Source organism: Papio anubis, chromosome 7 (genome assembly GCF_008728515.1).
Source record: "Papio anubis isolate 15944 chromosome 7, Panubis1.0, whole genome shotgun sequence".
NCBI lineage: Eukaryota > Metazoa > Chordata > Mammalia > Primates > Cercopithecidae > Papio > Papio anubis.
In genome coordinates this window covers 39,204,165-39,219,581 of record NC_044982.1, presented here as the reverse complement: position 1 = coordinate 39,219,581, position 15,417 = coordinate 39,204,165, and the positions used below count along the sequence as shown (strand labels likewise).

Here is a 15,417-nt window from a genome sequence, read left to right as displayed (position 1 = left end):
GCTCTGATGGACAGGAGCTGGAATAGGACCACGAGAGAACCCACTTCCAGACACAGGGTAGAACCACAGCGGTGGGCATGTCTCTGCTGATCTGATGGGGTCCTGAAAGCCAGCCTGACCCTGTGGGCTCCCTCCCTGCCCCACACCCCACATCTTGTCTGAGAATTTTTTTTTGGTGGAGACGGGATCTTGCTATGTTGCCTATTGGTCTCAAACTCCTGGGCTCAAGTGATCCTCCTGCCTCAGCCTCCCAAAGTGCTGAGATTACAGGCATGAGCCACCATGCCTAGCCAATGAAAAAATTTAATAACCGGCTTATCCTGCGTGAAACTAAACATCTCTAAGGGGTTTACTAAACACATCAAAACCCAAAACACACCCAGTATCTAACATTTAAAATATTCAGTATAACTCTCAGATTACCTTTTCCTGTGGAGAGACAAGCAGAACAACGGTCTCGAAAAGACTCCCCACACAAAGGAGACTATCGTGTGGTCCGACAGGATCTCTGGGCTGAGTTGGGCAGTTGCTAAGGAGGGTAGAGGGTTTGAGCTTCTCTCTTGGGGTTTTCAATGGTGATCTCAGCAAGGGAGTTAAGAATCAAAGCCCTGGGGCCATGGCTGCGAAACCTTTGAAAGTAGGAGAACCACTGTCCTGTGTCCTGTGGGAGTTTCACTGTCTGCTGCCTCTTCGCTGTCAGTGTGCCTCTTAAAACATAGATCTTGTGGGAGCGAAACCAATGCCTGGCTCGGAGCAGCAGCCTCTGAGGTGTCCCCGGCCAGTGTCCTTCCACCTGTCCACAAGCATGGGGAACATCTTCGTCAACCTCTTCACAGGCCTTTTTGGCAACAAAGAAATGCGCATCCTCGTGGCGAGTCTGGATGCTGCGGGGAAGACCACGATCCTGTACAAGCTTAAGCTGGGTGAGATCGTGACCACCATTCCCGCCACAGGCTTCGACGTGGAAACCGTGGAGTACAAGAACATCAGCTTCACTGTGTGGGACGTGGGTGGCCAGGACAAGATCCGGCCCCTGTGGTGCCACTACTTCCAGAACACACAAGGCCTGAGCTTCGTGGTGGACAGCAATGACAGAGAACGCGTGAACGAGGCCCGTGAGGAGCTCATGAGGATGCTGGCCGAGGACGAGCTCCGGGATGCTGTCCTCCTGGTGTTCGCCAACAAGCAGGACCTCCCCAATGCCATGAATGCGGCTGAGATCACAGACAAGCTGGGGCTGCACTCCCTATACCACAGGAACTGGTACATTCAGGCCACCTGTGCCACCAGCGGCGACGGGCTCTATGAAGGACCGGACTGGCTGTCCAATCAGCTCCGGAACCAGAAGTAAATGCAACCCCCCTCCCCCTCACTCCTCTTGCCCTCTGCTTTACTCTCATGTGGCAAACGTGCAGCTCGTGGTGTGAGTGCCAGAAGCTGCCTCCGTGGTTTGGTCACCGTGTGCATCGCACCGTGCTGTAAATGTGGCAGATGCAGGCTGCGGCCAGGCTTTTTATTTAATGTAAATAGCTTTTGTTTCCAATGAGGCAGTTTCTGGTGCTCCTATGCAATATTACTCAGCTTTTTCTTATTGTAGAAAGAAAAATCAACTCACTATTCAGTGCTGAGAGGGGGATGTAGGCCCATGGGCACCTGGCCTCCAGGAGTCGCTGTGTTGGGAGAGCCGGGCACGCCCTTGGCTTTAGAGCTGTGTTGAAATCCATTTTGGTGGTTGGTTTTTAACCCAAACTCAGTGCGTTTTTAAAAATAGTTAAGAATCCAAGTCGAGAACACTTGAACACACAGAAGGGAGACTCTGCCTAGCATAGATTTGCAGTTATGGCCTGGATGCCGGTCACCAGCCCAGCGGCTCCCCTCAGGAACATGAGGTGGTGGTGGCGAAGCAGACCACGGTCAATTCTGCATGGTCACAGTAGAGATCCCCGCAACTCGCTTGTCCTCGGGTCACCCTGCTTTCCATAGCCATGTGCTTATTTCTGTGCTCCCACAGTTCCCAGGGGCCAGGCTGGGAGCCCACAGCCACCCCACTCTCTCGCAGGCTGCCCCACCCACCTTCAGGCAGCCTATGGGACCCAGGGCCCCATCTATCCCTCGGTCACCATGTGGCCACAGTGGGTCCGTCATCCCCAACACTCATGCTCGCTCAGACACTTTGGCAGGATGTCTGGGGCCTCACCAGCGGGAGCGCGTTCAAGCTGGGCAGGCGGTCCACCTAGACCCACAGCCCCTCGGGAGCACCCCACCTCTGTGTGTGATGTAGCTTTCTCTCCCTCAGCCTGCAAGGGTCCGATTTGCCATAGAAAAAGGCAACCTCTACTTTTTTCTTTTGTATTTTGATAAACACTGAAGAAGCTGGAGCTGTAAAATTTATCTTGAGGAAACCTCAGAACTGGTCTATCTGGTGTCATGGAACCTCTTACTGCTTTCAATACACGATTAGTAATCAACTGTTTTGTATACTTGTTTTCAGTTTTCATTTCGACAAACAAGCACTGTAATTATAGCTATTAGAATAAAATCTCTTAACTATTTCAAAAAAAATTAAAGAAAAAAAAACAACAAAAAAAAACAAACAAAAAAACACAAGTGGCTGGTGCGATTGCCGTCAGCAGCAGCAGACTGTGAAACAGTAGGCTGCCGGGTTCGGGAGATAGTGTGGATAATGTCCGTTGGTTTTTTTTTTTTTTAATTTTTCGAGACAGATTCTGGCTCTGTTGCCCAGGCTGGAGTGCAGTGGCACAATATCGGCTCACTGCAAGCTCCGCCTCCCGGGTTCACACCATTCTCCTGCCTCAGCTTCCTGAGTAGGTGGGACTACAGGCGCCTGCTACCATGCCCGGCTAATTTTTTGTGTTTTCTTTTTAGTAGAGATGGGGTTTCATCGTGTTAGCCAGGATGGTCTTGATCTCCTGACCTCGTGATCCGCCCACCTCAGCCTCCCAAAGTGCTGGGATTACAAGCATGAGCCACTGCGCCTGGCCTTGTTTTGTTTTTTTTTGAGACAGAGTTTCACTCTTGTTGCCCAGGCTGGAATGCAATGGCATGATCTTGGCTCACCGCAACCTGTGCCTCCTGGATTTAAGTGAATCTCCTGCCTCAGCCTCCCGAGTAGCTGGGATTACAGGCGGCTGCCACCACGCCCAGCCAATTTTTGTATTTTTAGTAGAGACGGGGTTTCTCCATGTTGGGCAGGCTGGTCTCGAACTCGTGACCTCAGGTGATCCACCCAGCTCGGCCTTGCAAAGTGCTGGGATTACAGATATGAGCTACCGTGCCTGGCCTAATGTCCAGTTTTAAGAGACAACGTCTGCAGATTCCTAGGGCTTATAGCTCGGGAGCAGAGGAGTCAGAAGTCACCCAGTCCTCCCCAGGCTTCTGCAGGCTCCAGGACTCTTTCCTCTGCCCACTGGGAGAAACTAGATAAGCCAAAGCAATGGGAAAGCTCGAGTGTTAGAGGTAGCCAGGGTGCATTGTGTCATGCGGGAGAGGGAGGGATGCTTTAGGCGGCAGATGACTATGGGGATGTGGGTGGCGTACTCCAGTAGAAAACACTGTAATATTTGTGACAGTCCCGTTAACTGTAAAGCACTATCCAAATGCCATTATAAAATCATCCTGTTGTCGACAATTTTAAGAGAAAAACTTTTGCCCAGTTGCCACTAGAGGGCGGCCGAATCTTGCATTGTTGAAAAGGTCCCGGACAGGGAAGGGTCCTTGGTTTACAAAGGGAGAGGGTATAAGAGGGCAGCCCTGGCTGGCTGTGGCCATGGACACGTGGCCATCAGCGGGCCCTGGGTTCCAGTGCGAAGTTGAAGCAGGCCACCTTTGTCAGGGGCTTCCCTCGTTGTTCTCTGGAATCCCTACACCCTGCCGCAAACACACTCAGATGGAACCCCAGGTCTGCAGCCCAGGGCTCTACCCACCCGCTTCCCAGGAGCCCTTCCCAGGGCTCTACCTTCCCGCTTCTCCGCCTTAAGATTTAACGTCGCCATTCATTTTCAGTTCTTATTCCCTGGGCTCTGCTAAAATACCACCTACTCTGAGAAACTCATTTACTCTAAGGAGCTAATAATGGCAGACAACAGTTTAGCTTTTAGCCCTTTGGGGGACACTTACACTTAGGAGATTTGGTTTCTTTTAAGGATGTGTAAGAGTCTCCTCAGGCCCCCTGCACTGGGGGTGATAGCAACTGTAAGGCACTGTGCTTTTCTAGCATGTTCTGGCACTGTCATGAGACCATTCCGAAAAGCCGCTCGCACTCATTTCGGAGACAGCCAGGGATGTTTTACAGGAGCTCGACAATGTCTTTTTTTTTTTTTTTTTTCTTTTTTTTGAAACAGTCTCACTCTGCAGCCCAGGCTGGAGCACAGTGGTGCGATCCTGGCTCACTGCAACCTCCACCTCCCGGGTTCAAGTGATTCTCCTGCCTCAGCCTCCTGAGTAGCTGGGATTACAGGCACCCGCCACCACACCCAGCTAATTTTTGTATTTTAGTAGAGTTGGGATTTTGCCATGTTAGCCAGGCTGGTGTCAAACACCTGACCTCAAGCGATCCACCCACCTCAGCCTCCCAAAGTGCTGGAATTACAGGAATGAGCCACCGTGCCCGGCTGACAATGCCTTTTTAGCCTCCACCTATGCCCCAGACCCCCATGTTCAGCTGGGCACACCTCTGACTGCTTCCAGTGTAGCATCAGAGGACCAACCCACGCCCACACGCAAGGACGCTCTTGGTGCACCAGCCCAGAGCTCTATCCTGCTCCCCAAGATTAGAATAATATTCACAGCTAACACTTACAGCACTTATATGCCTAGCACTTTTCCAAGTGCTTATACACATTTAATCTTAACTATACAGTAGGGGAGAACTATTACTGTTGCATTACCTTGTTTCACAAAGGAGGAATTTGAGGCCCAGAAAGTTAAGTACTTGTCCAAGTCACACAGCTGGTACGTGGAAGAGCCAAGATTCAAACTCAGGCCATCTGACTCCTTGGCCAGGTTTCTCACCAGCACACGCACTGCCTCTGCACAGAGAGGGTGAAACTGCGTTGTCAGTCTGTCCTCACCAGCAATTCCCTCACCAGAACTCAAGACCAGACCCTCACCCTACTCAACACTGCCCCTTCCTTGCAACCTCAGGCTTGAAGGCCTGGTCTCCTTCCTTTAGTATTAGTTATCATCTGCCGGCTGCTCCTGAAGCTCTCCCCACTGCTGCTCCGGGCTGTAGGGGGCTTGCTGGAGAGAAAGGCAGGTGTTGGTTTGGAGGAGCCAGGTGGACTTACTGTAGCCTCTCTTATTACTCTCTGTAAGCAGCATCACCTCATCTGATTAGCTGGTGTTGGTCCCCATTGCAGGTGGAATTTTCCCATTAGAGTTAAATGAGAGCAGGATCCTGGCAGAGTCAGAAGGAATGTGAATCCTCAAGACCTATTTTCTCTTGTTTTATACAAAATAAGAGCCCACAGAGATGAAATAACTTGCTCAAATTCACAAAGCTCAGTTGGACTGAAGCCATGACTAAAATGGGATCATTGTGTTAATAACAATAACAATGATGAGGCCCAGTGTGGTGGCTCATGCCTGTAATCCCAGCACTTTGGGAGGCTGAGGCAAGTGGACAATTTTTTTTTTTTTTTTCCTGAGACAGCCTTGCACTGTTGCCCAGGCTGGAGTGCAGTGGCGTGATCTTGGCTCACTGCAACCTCCGCCTCCTGGGTTCAAGTGATTCTTCTGCCTTAGCCTCTCCAGTAGCTGGGATTACAGGCACCCGCCACCACGCCCGGCCAATTTTTGTATTTTTAGTAGAGACGGGGTTTCACCATGTTGGCTAGGCTCGTCTCGAACTCCTGACCTCATGATTCGCCTGCCTCGGCCTCCCAAAGTGGCTCATGGTGTGAGCCACTGTGCCCTGCCGCAAGTGGATCATTTGAGGTCAGGAGTTTGAGACGAGCCTGGCCAACATGGTGAACCCCATCTCTACTAAAAATACAAAAGTTGTTCAGGTGTGATAGCGGGTGCCTGTATCCCAGCTACTCGAGAGGCTGAGGCAGGAGAATCACTTGAACCTGGGAGGCAGAGTTTGCAGTGAGTTGAGAATGCACCATTGCACTCCAGCCTGGGTGACAGAGCAAGACTGCGTCTCAAAACAAACTAAACAAACAACAACAACAAAAATGATGACTAACATTCCTTAAGGTTTTACCACATGCCAGATACAGTACCAGCACCAAGCTGGTACTTAGATGCATTATCTCGGTCAATTTTTTCAACAGCACTGTAAGTAACAGCTTTAAAAGCTCTGTTACTTTCCTCATTTTACAAATGAAGAAACTGAGATTCCAAGAGATTAAGTAACTTCCTCAGGATCACATGGCTCATAAACTGTGGAGTAGGATGGCACCCAGGTTTGTCTTTGACTCCAAAGTCGCTGCTGTTAATGATTAAGGCACACAAGGGAATCGCAAGCACTCTGATAAAACTCCTGTGAAAGGAGCCCGAACCTGGCTATGACTTGGTTGGAACTGAGGCACAGGTACGATAGGACATGGAGACAGGCCACAATCATACATTCCAGTCCCCTCCACAAAACCACAGAGCTTGGATGACATGGACCCAGATTTCCCTAGGACAGAACTTGAACCCTGTATACAATTCAGGTTCGTCTATAGAGAGTTGTGCTGGGAAGGGCAGATTATAGGGAATAACATACGGGCCCAGGGAGGAAAATCACCCACTGTAAGTGAGGAAGGATCCAGGTCTAGTGGACAAGGTGGCTCTGGTTCCTGTGCAAGCCCGTGCCGGACCCATGCCTGATCCCCTGGAATGCTTGGGTGCTCTCAAAGAGGGGGCTGCATGGTAAAGCAGAAGGGACTTTGCTATAAGCCCTCCATCCCAAGGAAAGAAGAAGCAGGAGGCTTTCCCAACTGGCAGAGTGGTGACCGAGTGGAGTGTCACATCAACTGGTGTCAATGGCATCACAGGGATAAGATTTGGAGGAGGCAGGTGGCAGCGGGGCCTGTAGAGTGGAGTCTTGGAGGAGGGGCTGGGCAGTGAGTGACTGATGCAATATCAGGCACTGGCCCAGGACATTGACTTGATGAAAGGCCCAGAGACCTCAGGACTTTGGAGGGCCTGCTCATCACTGAGGGGCAGAGAGCGCCTCATTAAGTGGACTACAAAGCTTAACGTCCCATTCTGATTCCCTGAGGATTCTGTGATCAAAGCAGTCCCTTCTTGCTGTGCCTTTGGTATGAGCATAAGGCCTCAAAGCATGCAGGGCTGGGGGTGGGGGCACCAGCTTCCCAAATATGCCTTTGTGTTTACATACAATCCTATAGGTGCCCCAGCAACCTGGCAAGAGGGTCCCTATTCTCTCTAGATTTCAGAAAGATAAATCAAACCATGGGAAATTCATGGCAGGCATGAACAGCTAATTCTAGTTCACCAAATCTGAGCTAACAAAAGCAGATAAAAAGGTTCATGCTGGGAGGCGGAGCTTGCAGTGAGCCGAGATTGCCACAGAACTCCAGCCTGGGAGGCTGACAAGTGAGACTCGTCTCAAAAAAAAAAAAAAGAAAAGGTTCAGTGTAGGCAAGACGTGGTGGTTCATGTCTGTAATCCCAGCACTTTGGGAGGCCAAGGTGAGTGGATCACCAAGTCAGGAGTTAGAGACCAGCCTGACAACATAGTGAAACCCCATCTCTACTGAAAATACAAAAATTCACTGGGCGTGGTGGCGCGTGCCTGTGATCCCAGCTACTGGGGAGGCTGAGGCAGGAGAACTGCTTGAACCTGGGAGGCAGAGGTTGCAGTGAGCCGAGATCATGCCACTGCACTCCAGCCTGGGCAACAGAGTGAGACTCTGTCTCAAAAAAAAAAGATCAGTGTAATCCCGGCATTTTGGGAGGCCAAAGTAGGAGAATCACTTGAGCCCAGGGGTTTGAGACCTGCCTGGGCAATATCAAAAACATTTTAAAAATTAGCCCAGTGTTGTGGCTCACATCTGTGGTCCCAGCTACTCTGGAGGCTGAGGTGGGAGGATCACTGGAGCCCAGGAGGTCGAGGCTGCAGTGAGCCGAGATGCCACCATTGCACTCCAGCTGGAGTGACAGAGTGAGACCCCATCTCAACAATAACAGCAGCAGCAGCAGCAGCAGCAGCAGACCAAAACAGCGGCAAAAAAGGCTGGGGAAATATGAGCTGGGTTGTGTCCCAGAAGCTCCCACATAGGAACTGGGGTGGGGGAAGGGAACAGAGGTTTCCGCAGGGGGCAGTCAGTGCCCATACTCTAGATGTCATTTTTGGGTGAGCTTGGAACTGGAGCACAATTTTATCTACTTTTTCTTCTTCATTTTGCATATTAAAATTTTTTAATAGGAGAAAAAGCATACACCTTTATTTAATGTGTTCATGTTGTGCTCACAGTGATTACCCTTAAATTTTTTTAACGTCCTCTTTTCAATATGTACATGAAAATGTCACATGGAACAAAATGGAATATAGTGAGAAGTGTGTCTCTCCCACCCCACAGGCAGCCACTATGGATTGGTAACATCTGCCCAGTGCTTTCCAGCTTAAAGAATGTGTGCTCATAATATCTTGTCGGATCCCAGCAACAGCTCCCTAAGATATGTTGGCCCTGAATCATTATTGTCTCCATTTACAGATGGGAAGTCCAGCTCCAAGAGGTTAAATGACCTACCCAGAGTTAGGCATCTAAAGAATGGCAGAACCAAGATTTAGACCCTGGTGGTCAGAGCCCAACTTGTGAAGCCTTCGAATTACACCACACTGCCTTCCTTGGCAAAAGAGCCCTGGTTCTTAGAACCTGGAACGTGCCATAAATAGTTGGCCTTCTACAAAGAGAGACTTGTGATTGGTCAGGAAAGAGAAAAATATCTTTGAGTATTTACATTCCAGAATGGACTGTTCATTCTCTGCTCTGAGACACGTTTACAAGGACACCTCTCTTCTGTGTTTTAGAGCATCGTACCTTTAAAAGTCAGCAGCGGGCAAGCTCTCAGGAGAGACTATGCGAAGAGCCTAGTGTTCTAGGGCTGCCATGACAAATTGCCACAAACTGCAGGGCTGAAATCAACACAGTTCAGGAGGACAGAAGTCCAAAACCAAGGTGTTGGCAGAGTTGGTTCCTTCTGGAAGCTCTGAGGGAGAATCTCGGGCTTCTCTGCTGCCTTGTGGTGGTCACCAGCAACCCTGGGTGTTCCTGGGTTTGTAGGGGCATCACTCCAATCTCTGTCTTTGTGGTCGCATGGTATTTTCCCTGTCTGTGTGTCTTTGTTTTCTCTTTTATAAAGTTCCCAGTCATTCAATTTAGGGCCCCCCACCCTCATCTAGGTATGACCTCATTTTAAGTAATTATGTCTGCAGAGACGCTGCTTCCACGTAACGTCACATTCTGAGCTTCTTGGTGAGCTTGAATGTTAAGGAGACACCATTCAACCTAGTCCTCTCTATTTTTCTGTTTTGTTCAATAAATAGGGATGGCACTATTAGAACATTCTGATTCTTCCTTAACCAGCCATGTCCCAACTCAGGAAGTTGATGCCCATCTTACAAGGAGGGCCAGAAAAAGGGAGCAAGGCACATGGAGGTATCCTCAGAACTGATGGATGGCTGCTGGCAGACACCCAGAAACAGGTGCTGGGCCTGGAGGGTGGAAGTATATACCATGGTAGCTGCATGGTTTGGGATCAAAATACTTGTATTTTAGTGAGCATGAGAATAAGAGTAAGAGTAGGATAGAGGTTGAAGAGAAAAGGGAGGGAGAAAGATGGCTTAATCACACACAAAAAGTAAGTGGTTCAGAATTAATTTAACTTGGAATAAATGATTTTTTTCAAAGAAAATTTTAAAGTTGGAGGTATAAAGGAAAACATGAGTGAATACAGAGATGTACTTTGATCCTAATTGTGAAGTCTAAACAGTTAAAACTAAAATGGAATATAAATTAAAGACAAATGAGATGCATCCTATAATTCAACAACAACAACAGAAAACTCATTAAAACTCATCTGGAGTATGAATGGACAAAATATCCAAAAAAATTTTTGTGGGGGAAAAAAGAGGAGGAGGGTGAACTTAAAAAAAATCAGTCATCACTATATTTCATTGGGGTAAAGACAAGAAAAGTTGGCCAGGGTAATAGAATAGACATACTCTACAGAAACAGATTCAAGCTGTTTAAGGACTTGATATAAGATGAATAAGCTTCAACACAATGCTACAAGAAAGAATCACTGTTTAACAAATACCGTCTAAGTGGGTCTTAAAAAGCTGGAGGAAATGGAAAAGCAAATGTTTTTCCACTGTAATGAGAAGAAAACATTTTGACTATTGACGAAATTAGATATCGGAGACAGGATGGATGGATCTAAATGTGTTTTTAAAAGCCTTTTGTGCCACAGAATGTAATAAAGCAAACACAAAAATGAAAGCCACAGATGGGGGAGAAATATATGTGGCAGATTAAGCTTTCTGTCCAAAATAGCTAAAGAACTGATCTAACTATAAAAGGCCAGTATCCTGCTCCTTTTTGATAAGTACTTGAAGGAAGTGAGCAGAGTTTACACACAATACTTAGAAAAATAGGCAACCCCACCATGCATCTTGAATTTGCAATTTGAGTGAATTTTATAATGTTTTAAAAAATTAATATAAATGATAAAACAATGTTTGATTGTTCAAATTTCCTGGATACTCATTTGGCAAAACCTACGAAACAGTTCCTATCCTTTGATTCCATATCCTAATTCAAAGGAAGTAGCTAAAGAAAACAGAACAAAGTCATTTCTACAAAGTGTTCATTGCAGTATTATTCAAATAGAAAAAAATAGAAACTAACCACTTGCACAGTGATTTCTAAATCAATGTTTCTTAAAACAGGGCCTAAGGACTGTCTATATCAGAGAAGAATCGCTGATGAAAGCCTGAGAATATTCATTTTATCAAGAAGGTCAGTTTATGAAACCCCACTGAAAGTTCGAGAGCCACTAGACTCTACGCAAACCACAGACCATGAGAACATTTGGAGGACTAAAGAATGTTTCAGGTAACAGACCTGTTCATGCATAGAAGCGAGAAGAAGGAATAATGATGACAGCAGAGAGAACAACAAACCCTACAGGCAGTGTCTTGGTCCGTGTTTTGTTGCTTATAACAGAATATCTGAAACTGGGTAATTTATAAAGAAAAGGGATTTATTTTGTGCTGTTATGGAGTTGAGAAGTCCAAGGTCCAGGGGGTGCATCTAGTGAGGGCCTTCTTGCTGGTGGGAACTCTCTGCAGAGTCCTGAGGTGGTGCAGGGCATCACATGCTGACGGGCTGGGCATGCTAATGTGCTAGCTCAGGCCTCTCTTCCTCTTCTCTCTCTCTCTCTCTCTTTTTTTTTTTTTTTTTTTTTTTTTTTGGTGAGATGGAGTCTCACTCTGTCACCCAGGCTGGAGTGCAATAGCGCCATCTCGGCTCACTGCAACTTCTTCCTCCTGGGTTCAAGCAATTCTCCTGCCTCAGCCTCCCGAGTAGCTGGGATTACAGGCACCTGCCACCATGCCTGGCTAATTTTTGTATTTTTAGTAGAGATGGGGTTTTACCAGGTTGGCCAGGCTGGTCTCAAACTCCTGACCTCAGGTGATCCACTCGCTTCAGCCTCCCAAAGTGCTGGGATTACAGGCGTGAACCACTGCACCCAGGTTCTTCCTCTTCTTATAAAGCTACCAGCTCCACTCCCATGATACCCCATTAATCCATTAACCCATTAATCTATGAATGGGTTAACCCATTCATGAGGGCAGAGCTCTCATGATCCAATCACCTTTTAAAAGCCCCTCCTCTCAATACTGCCACACTGGGGATTAAGTTTCAATATGAGTTTTGGAGGGGACATTCAAACCATAGCAGGCAGCAACAGCACCTGTCTGAGATGCCCACAGGGCAATGGCCACAAGAGGGTATGGTGGCTAAAGTCATCGGAGTTTTGCAACACTGTGCTTTGTTTAAAAACTAATTATGGTCATACGAGTTTTCATTTATTTATCAAAGTCCCAGGGAGGTCACTGGAAGCGATAACAGAACACCTACAAAGAATCTCCAGGACCCTTGCCTCAAGTCATTGTTTTCTGGATGTCACCCCTTCCCTTTCTCTGTCTTGCACTCCCAGTCCCTGGGTGACTAACAGGCCCTTTCTGCCTTCGACTCTGCCCAAGGCCTCCCATCCCATAGGCATCACCCCACCGTGTCCTTGGCCATGTTCACTGGTGGTGCCAGCGGGTGGAGGTGTTGTTCTCTCATTAGGACAGTTCACTGACCACATATTTTTGCATCAAATAAGGGGGAAAAAGAGCTTAGCAGGCAGTCCACTGGAGACTGCAGATGGTTAAGTATTTCCTTTTGAGGATGGGAAGGCGAGGCAGGTCTGATGGGATGTGTTGCTAAAGCAGTTGTGAGCTTCTCTGGCTCCCAGAGGGCTTACTTCCCTAAGGGCTGATTCCCGAGGCACAGAAATGCCACCGTAGCTCTACTTCCCACATAAGCCTCTTTACTGGAACCTACTGATCCATTCTTGCCCGGAGTCTTGGGGCTTCTTGCCAGTATCTGTGAATGTCACAAGATACTACCGTCCAGCCAAGGTTGGCCAACCTCCTCTAAGAAGGCTGGGCAAATGCCCAGGATGCCAGGCCAGTAGGTGCCTGTGTGGGAGGGGAGAGTTCATTCTACCACGGAGTAGCTGACGGATATTGGGGTAGCCAGGCCTAGCCCAGCAACATATCAAGGTTTTATTCGTTGCTTTCTGCAGCCGTAAGGGAGAATACAACTCCTCCTTTCAAGCAAGCACATCTGTTCCCTGGCCCTGCAATACCGGCTCTCACCCCTTCCTGGCTCCCTCACAGCTGCCCCCTCTAGGTGGTACCCAGTCTTCTGCAGCCTTGCACGGTCCAGCAGAGGGAGCCCCTTTCCATATGGAGACCAGGCTGGGGAGAGTTTCTTCAGGACACCAGAGTGGGCATTAGGAAACTGTCAGTCGCTCCCAGCCTCCCTCTGGCACCCGAGAATCTCACTGCCACCCCCAGTCCTTCCACAAGTTCCTCCCACAGGGTCAGAAACCAGCCCAGAGAGCAGGTTCCCAGACCTCTGTGCAATGAGTTGCCCTCTGGAGGGAGAGAGGAGAGGAGAGAAACGGCAGAGAAGACACCAGGCGGGCCAGGCGTGGTAGCTCACACTTGCCATCCCAGCTCTTTGGGAGGCTGAGGTGGGAGGATCACATGAGCCCAGGAATTTCAGACCAGCCTGGGCGACAAAGTGAGACCTCATCTCTACAAAAAATTAAAAATATTAGCCAGGCTTGGTGGCACACACCTGTAGTCCCAGCTACATGGGAGGCTGAGGTGGGAGAATCACTTGAACCCAGAGGTCAAGGCTGCAGTGAGCCCTGATTGTACCACTGCACTCCAGCCTGGGTGATAGAGCCAGACCCTGTCTCAAAAAAAAAAAAAAAAAAAAAAGACACATGGCAGATGGCTGGCGTCCTGTTGTGACTTATATAATGGACCTTTCTTTCATCTTTAACCCCAAAGTACTTCTTGAGTGCCTACCTTTGTGCCAAATGCTGTGCTGGGAAGCTGCAATCATGAACACACAAACGTGAGTCTGCCTTCATGGAACTTGCAGTCCATAGTGGGAGGCAAAAAATAAACAAATGAGCCAAGTCACAAAATCATGTGAAATTGTAGTGAGTACTCAGAAGGAAATACACAGGTGCAGCGATGGGAAATAAGCGGGCTTCTGCTTCAGATAAGATGGTCAGGGAAGGCTGAGCTGAGCCTGGTTGGAGGGGTGGGCAGGAGCCAGATCAGGCAGACCAAGTTAGGAGATTTCCATTGTTGTCTGAGTCTAATGGGAAGAGATTGGAGGGCTCTAAGCAAGTGACACAGTCTGACTTCAATGTCCAAGCCTCATGGCGGCTGTACGTCTGAGAATAAGCTGTGCGGGCAGCAGTGGGAGGAAGGAGAGCAGACAGGAGCCTCTGTAGCGTCCAGGGGGAAGAGGATGCTGGCTGGGACTTGCTGGAGGAGTGGGGAGAGAGAGGTGGGAGGAATTGAGATGTATTTGGGAGGTTGTACCTAGAGGACTTACTGATGGACTGGAGTGAGGAAGAGGAAACAGGGCTGAATCCCAGATTTCCGGCCTGAGCAACCCAAAGACAGGTGGTACCATTAACCACGGTGGAGGAGACTGGTGGGAGGGAGGTGGACAAAGAACGGGGGTTGGGAGGAGGTTTTGTTGGTCTTTAGGCTTGTCCGGATTCCAAAGTCAAGAAAGTCATTATTTATGTGCCTTTCCTATCAGCCTATTAGACCTCATTTTTATATGTGGTTAAACTGTGGTTGAGCCCAGTGAGTCAAGAGGGCTGAGAGATAGTATCAAGGAGCCAGTTTGCTATTTGGGGCCCTCTGCTCCCGGGACAAAGGGCTCCCAGTCTAGTGCCCTCGCTCCCCGGCTGTCATCCCCCTCCCAGACATCTCCCCAAGGTCTTTCAAGCCATGTTGGCAAAGTTCCCAGGACAGGATGCTCTGGCCCCAAGATGTTTTGTCTCATCCCTAATCTCCCCTGAGCCTCCCTCCTTTTCTCAAAATGCCTTTTCCAGTGCCCTGGCATGGGTCAGCGTCTAGAAGGTGGGGTGATCAGAGGCTGGACCAGGAACCTGGCAAGCAGGGAGATTTGAGCCTGATGCTGGTTTCGGCTCCCAGCTAGTATGGGCTCATCAGTTCCCGTCTCTGAGAACTGCAGATTTCTGACTGCAAAATGGGACACAATCCTTCCTTTCTTTATGGGGTAGGAGCTTTGGAGTCAGGAAGATCTCAGTTCAAATCCTAGCCAGCTATGTGACCTTGGGCAGGTCACCTCTCTAAACTACAGTTATATCACCTGAGAAACAGGAATAATAACCTGCTTCCTAGAGGACTCTGGTGAGTATAAAGCAAGATTATGACCGGGCGCGGTGGCTCACGCCTGTAACCCCAGCACTTTGGGAGGTCGAGGTGGGCGGATCGCTTGAAGTCAGGAGTTTGAGACCAGCCTGGCCAACATGGCGAAACCTCATCTCTACTAAAAATAAAAAAAGTAGCTGGGCATGGTAGCCCATGCCTGTAATCCCAGCTACTTGGGAGGCAGGAGAATTGCTTGAACCCAGGGGGTGGAGGTTGCAGTGAGCTGAGGTGGCGCCACTGCACTCCAGCCTAGGTGACAGAGTGAGATTATCTCTAAAAAAAAATAAAATAAAGTAAAATAAAGCAAGATTATGAAATTTTGGATGCTCACACCTAGAGGGTCAAGATACATGGCAGCTAGTGCTATTGTTCTTGCACATTTAAGAAGAC

General features: G+C 48.6%; 1 long non-coding RNA gene and 1 pseudogene across 2 annotated transcripts; both read left to right on the top strand.

Moving 5' to 3' along the window:
• Nucleotides 1–236: 236 nt before the first annotated feature.
• LOC101025749 lies at nucleotides 237–2,553 on the top strand (annotated as a pseudogene). Its single transcript, XR_002523647.2, has one exon. The product of XR_002523647.2 is annotated as an ADP-ribosylation factor 1 pseudogene (transcript).
• Nucleotides 2,554–8,135: 5,582 nt separating this feature from the next.
• On the top strand, nucleotides 8,136–11,429 carry LOC103886324. The gene is made up of 3 exons (XR_002523648.2): nucleotides 8,136–9,154; nucleotides 9,523–9,681; nucleotides 10,927–11,429. It is a non-coding gene; the product is annotated as an uncharacterized LOC103886324 (long non-coding RNA).
• Nucleotides 11,430–15,417: the final 3,988 nt, after the last annotated feature.